General features: G+C 42.4%; 1 protein-coding gene across 1 annotated transcript in view; it reads left to right on the top strand.

Annotated features, from left to right (window-relative positions):
• LOC308102441 (vang-like protein 2) overlaps window positions 1-6468 on the top strand; it is a 20168-nt gene continuing 13700 nt past the window's right edge. Inside the window, exon 1 of the mRNA XM_080452157.1 lies at window positions 1-766. The gene's annotated coding sequence lies outside the window, so the exon portion shown is untranslated. The remainder of the gene's footprint in view (window positions 767-6468) is intronic.

Raw genomic sequence — 6468 nt, 5'->3', positions numbered from 1 at the left:
GTGAGGCCATTCATTTGGAGTTGGGACAGTGAAGAGACGGGATTTTCTTTAGAATTTGGGAAACCCTGCGTCCGTCGGTACATTTCCAACCAGGAAGCACACGACGGAGCCGTAACCGTCTGACCTAAAGTGGACCAAACGGAACATTAAGCGCCTGGATAAGTAAAGACGGGGGAAGAAGGAACCAGATTTCACTCTTCTTTGGGCGAAGAGGGGGGTCCAATCCAATAATTATTGTGCCGAGCGTACGCGACGACGTGTTGTTGCACGTCTTCTGAGGATTTATAGAGCCAGAAGGAACATTGGAGTCCCGAACCAAATTCCGTGTATATCAAGTGGAACTGAAACGTTCCCCCGCTGTGAATTCGCAGACCCGGCGGGCGGACTGGAGTTTCCAAACGGGGGGCACAAAGCAGCGTTCCAGAGCGGAGCCGCGCAGCGCAGCGGGGCTCCTCTAACAACAGATGCAGGATGCGTCTCAGTCTCACTGCCTTTGTAGGGTTTGATCCTTGTTGGAGTTGAAGTGGGAAAACGAGCAGATTGTTCTGACGACTCAAAGTTGCAATTGACTCTATTATTATAGTCTGGGGGCGGACAAACTCCAACCCGAACCGGGGCGCAACGAGAGAGTGAATTCAGGAGACTTTTGGATTGGAAGCGTTTTGGATTTCACTCTGCGTTGTTGTTCGGTCCTTTGTGCTCTCAGAGAGAGAGAGAGACGGTCGGTCCCATTGAATGTTCTTCACGTCGGGTAGCGCGTTTTAAGGTGAGTTTGTCTCGTAATAACAGTGTAGTATGAATGTCTGTCTGAAAGCTAGACATTCTGGGGGGGAGGGGGGACAGACATCAAATGGCAAAGTTTACCATTTGAGCTGGCTTTCAGGTGCTACATTTCGCTTATTTGTTTTAGTAGATTGATTCGCGTGTATTTACATTAGTAATCTGATAGCCTATCACTGTTATGAAGACCCGGCCGGACCAGACGGATATGTGAGATGACTGTGAAGTTACAGTTTACTTATCAGGGTGAATGTGCAGAGATTGCAGCTCCGGGTTGCTTTACTCTTTTCTTTTGACTGGGTCTCCAGTTCATTTAGTGTTTTACGCACTGTGTGCCAAATGGAATAGTTGGGACAAATGCAAATTGCACACACAGTCATTATATTACCAGTCATTCATACATACAGACTGTCTGTAAACTGTTGCTGTCTGGCTCTGCAATGCTTAACCTACCGGCGCAGCTCTGTGTGTGTGTGTGTACTACTATGTTTTAAAACATGAACACGGGTCTCGTTTCAGCAGCAATCGAGGCATTATTTTGCAGACTGTACAGTCTGCTGAGGGCAGCAGGCAGTGTTGCCATGTCCGCTTATTATAAGCGACTTTGGGCTTGTTTTTCTGCAAAGTTGCTTGTAAATATTGGTAGTTGTGTTTTTTTGGGCTTGTTGCTAAAGTGTAGTTGCTTATTTGGGCTTGTTTCTTAATGTTGTTTAAAACAGTGCTTCTCAGACATTTACATGTCAAGGACCCCCAAATGAATATGTATTTGTAGACCCAGCCTTCTGAAATGTGTGCCAGAGACCCCCCCTACAATATTTAGTGGATTTGAAAATATTCCTAAATATTCACGTTTTTTCTCACGTTTTTTTTTTTTTTTACAATAATAGCCCATCTACAAGCTCTGTGCTGTGAGCTTGTAGATCGTCTATTTTCAAATAGCCAATGGGTTAGAGTGCTTTTGGGCTTGTTTTCATAGACCTGGTTGCTTGTTTCTCTCGCAAAATCTGGCAACGCTGGAAAGGCCTCAAAGCCCGGGTCTCGATTTCCTACTGTAGTCCCGCTCGGGTCGCTCGCCACGCCTCACTGGGCCACCGCCACCCCGAGGCTTATTTTGAGGCCCGTGGGAGAGCCGGTTTGTGCGTGAAAGAGCGTCCACGATCACCTGGAAACAAAGTGAAAATCCCACAACTTTTGGTCGCGTCGTATTCAGAACGCACGCGCATAACGTGTCCAATAATAGTGCATAAGGAAGGAATATGCAGGGAAGTGTAATTGAATCAGTTGCGAACAGTGGTGTAAAGTAAAGTACATGTACTCAAGTATTGCACTTAAGTACAATGTTGTGGTATTTTTTTACTTTACTGGAGTATTTCTAGTACTTCTACTTAGTCCACTATACATCTCTGAGGAAAATATTCTACTTTTTACTCCACTACAATTATTTGAGAACTTTAGTTACTTTGTAGATTTTGATTATTAATACAAAACACACTAACCACTTCTGCCCTATATATATATTAAGGCCATTTGAAAATAGCAGATCTACGACGCAACACATTGTGAGCTTGTAGATCTGCTATTTTCAAATGGCCGAAATGTAACAGCTTAAGTTTTCAAATAATTGTAGTGTAGTTAAAAGTACAAAGCTTGCCTCTGAGATGTAGTGGAGTAGAAGTAAAAGTACTGAAAATTGGAAATAGGCTACTCCAGTAAAGTAAAAGATACCTCAAAATTGTACTTAAGTACAGTAGTTGAGTAAATGTACTTAGTTACTTTACACCACTGATTTGATGGAGTCTGACTTTTACTTTTGTATAGATACTGAAGGAAAAGTTAGATTTGATCAAATACATCTATGATAGTCTTGATCCAAGGCTGTTAGTGAATGTGTGTGTTGTGTTTAGGTTTTTATCATCATACAGTGCAGTAGATGATGGTAAACATGGAGATTACAAAGTCAAGTATGACAATGTAAGCTTGTCTGGAGGGAGCGTTCCAGTTCCACCCTGAGACCTGCCTGCCGGTCAGAGGAAATGGAGAGAATAATAGGAAATTTAATATCCACCAACACACACACACTCCCATGACCACTCCTACCGTAAAGCACCACACTGTTGGCCTCCTGCTTGGAAAACACAATGCAGGCCACTGTTGTGTGTGTGTGTGTGTGTGTGTGTGTGTGTGTGTGTGTGTGTGTGTGTGTCAGCATTGCCAGATTTTGCAAGAGAAACAAGCGGCTAGGTCTATGAAAACAAGCCCAAAAGAAGCAACTAAGTTTTACCACTTTACATCAGCTATTTGGAAATAGCCGACATTTTCTTTTTATGTTTTTGTTTTTGTTAACACAAATCTTGTGTGGGCGCTCATCCTGGCACAAACTATTTTCAGATGGGGCAAATACATATTAATTTGGGGGTCCTTGACATGAAAGTGTTTGAGAACCACTGGTTTATAAACAACATTAGGAAACAAATAAGCAACTACACTATAAACAAGCCCAAAAAAAACCGCAACCCGCAACTATCAATATTTACAAGCAACTTTACAGGAAAAACAAGCCCAATGTCGCTTAGAATAAGCAGACATGGCAACACTGGGGTGTGTGTGTGTGTGTGTGTGTGTGTGTGTGTGTGTGTGTGTGTGTGTGTGTGTGTGTGTGTGTGTGTGTGTGTGTGTGTGTGTGTGTGTGTGTGTGTGTGTGTGTGTGTGTGTGTGTGTGTGTGTGTGTGTGTGTGTGTGTGTGTGTGTGTGTTTTCCCACTATCTGCCTCCCCCATGACACACATGGTGGAAGGCAACGAGATTTCATGTTTATTTACACCTTTCTGATGTTCTTTGACAACTGTGATATTCACACCAAAGAGAAGTAGGCTACAACAACCACTCTGCATTGACATCTGACTCCCAAAAGTTTAGTCTTTTTCCTTGATATAAATATGGTATTTACTAGTAGCCAATAAGCCTCTGTCATTATCAATTGATTGATTGGTTGAATACTTTATTAACAGTTTGCAAAAAGTACAGCGGTACAGTAATAATGCTAAAAGGATAACACTAAAAGCCCTGAGGGCTCGTTTCCATTGTGGCCCCATGTATTCAATTCATCAAGACATACAATACAATACAAGAAATCATTAATACTAGGAACAGTAAAAGTATAATTACAGAAAAACAGTGGGGGGTCATTTCTTTTGGCAGCACGTTTTCCCATGCAGGCGGGTCTAGTTAGCCTACCTACACCATTCCTGTGTGAATGTCATACAGGATACAGAGAGAGGGGCGAGCATATCCCTTATTATCTGTCCTGTATTTAGGTTGAGGTTCAGCTGGTTGACAGAGTTGATTATCTCTCTTCTCCAGTCACAGGTGAGGAGAAACTGACCTCACAAATGAGGAGTCAAATTTGATACAGAGGAGAGAGAGGGCTTATGCATGGCTTATTAGAATTGAACAGAGAAAACACATTTCAGTTTGTTAAACAAAAGATTTTGCATCACTTTAACTGAAGATCATGGTGGTTGGATGGATGGGAAACACAGGAATCTGACATGGCAATACAAGACATTGAAAGATCCTTGCAAAAAGTGAAACTTAAATGTTTGCTCCAAAAGTGCATAACTCCATAGCTTCGTCACATACAGGCCTAAATGACTAGATAATATGTGCAGCTGATATGCGATTCGTATTGAGCTGAGCTGCACGATGGTGCCTGTCATTCCTCAAAACACAAGTGACGCCACTATAGGTTCCCTCTTAATCTTTACAAAATACGTTTTTAATACATATCTAAATTTAACACCCCCACTATTAACCTTATTAGCTGCCCTGTAGATGAGTTTTAACCTTTAGATGGCAGCAAACTCACAAAATTGGCCATCTTTTCTGTCAGCTTTATGTATTTCTAGACAGTCCACTCCCTTGTTTGCATTAAAATAGACAGTAGTACATTAGGTAAGGACATTGTGTGTAAGAGGAAGACCTCAGACAGGGTTCCAATAGGCCATGAACAGCATTATGTGTGACTCTGAAAATGAGTGGCATAATCATTATGCCATCAACATGCACATTTCTTCTGTGATTGACAGCCTCAGTAGCCTAAGTTACAAGTCACTGGCACATTGCCAGCATCCATTTCCCTCTGGTATAATAGAGTGGGCCATTGGTCTTGTGAGAGAGACACTAATGAACCAGAGCTAATTTCCTGCATCATACACTGGGGAGCTTTGGCTCCCCGATCGGGATAATTTCCCTTTATAATAAGACAATTAACAGTTTGCCGACGACTTGGGAATGCAGCCATTGACCTCTCAAGCAATTTCTTGACATCTTTAGGTCCATCATTTGTATCTTGGGCTTTTTGTGTAAAAACTCATTCAGACCAGAGTTAACTGGGAACGCATCTACAAATGTCTTCTAAATCCTAACAGGTTTCTGAAACACCTATGTTGCTGTATCAGTGGTTCTCAAACCTTTTCCATGTCAAGGACCCCCAAAATTGTATGTATTTGGCCGCGGACCCCCATCTCAAAATGTTTAGTTATTAGTTCCAGGGACCCCCAGAAGCAAAGATTTGAGTAACAAATGTTAAACGCATTAAAAACATACAAATTGTCAAGATTTTTCAAAAAATTGCAGATCTACAAGCTCATAGCGCGGCACTCGGTGTGGGGTTGTCCCTGTTTGGAGAATCAAAGGGTAACAATTGAGAGACCTAAAATGGAGTATGTTATACTGTGAATGTGCCTGGCATTGGTGCAGCCGGCACAAGACTTGTTTTTAAGCCTCCGGACATTGCATGTGGCCAATTTCAGAAATAACATTAAAATAAACTCAATGAACACAACATGCCAAGAAGCTGTTGTGAGAGCCGGGCGTGGTCTGGGTGCGCGCGCGCAGTCACAAAGGTCTTTTTTAAAAATGTATAGTGGTCTAGGGGTGCAAAAGATTCATCCAATTAACCAAAAAATCTATTTCAAAATAAATTGCCAACAAATGTAATACTCGTTAAGTAGTTGGCAACTGATCACGTGTAATTTTCACACTTAGTGCTGAACTAAACATGTTTATTTTTTTTCTGGAGCTAATGTAGCTAAGCTAAGGCGTGAGCCACCTCGCTTCCTTCCTATAGTCCAGGCCAAGGACCCCCTAACTGAGAGAGAGAGATGAAGCAGGGACCCCCTCTATATTGTATAAAATTGGGTTTCAGATTTTTTTATTACTTGGTCTGCTCTTTTTTCCCTCTAGACCAAACCCCTTTGCCAGAAATAGCCGATCTACAAGCTCACAACGGCGTTGCGAGCTTGTAGATCGGCTATTTCTGGCTAATGTTCCCCTCAGAATAGGGATGCTAGTGTTCAAGTGGTTAATGTAAACAAAAAAAAAATCTTATTACACAAAGATTTGGCGGCCCCCCCTGTAGTAACTCTGAGGACCCCCTGCTGAAGACCCCTGCTATAGTCTTTGCTGAGAGTTGCACACAGGCAATAGCATGTATATATCGTACAGCAGTAAAGACAGCAGGATCCATGTAATCAAAGTCAGGGTCCACCCTGCGGACTTCTGCAGTGCAGTTGAGATAAGTGACATGCTGGCCGACTGTACTCGTAAACACGTGACCATGTGTACTACTGTACACATTACACAACGGCACTCACACACAAACAACCCATTCAATCCGGGAACGCATCTG

This window comes from Gymnoscopelus braueri (genome assembly GCF_963280865.1).
Source record: "Gymnoscopelus braueri genome assembly, chromosome: 15".
Taxonomy (NCBI): Eukaryota; Metazoa; Chordata; class Actinopteri; order Myctophiformes; family Myctophidae; genus Gymnoscopelus; species Gymnoscopelus braueri.
The sequence above is the reverse complement of the archived record's forward strand: the minus strand, read 5'-3'. Positions and strand labels throughout refer to the sequence as shown.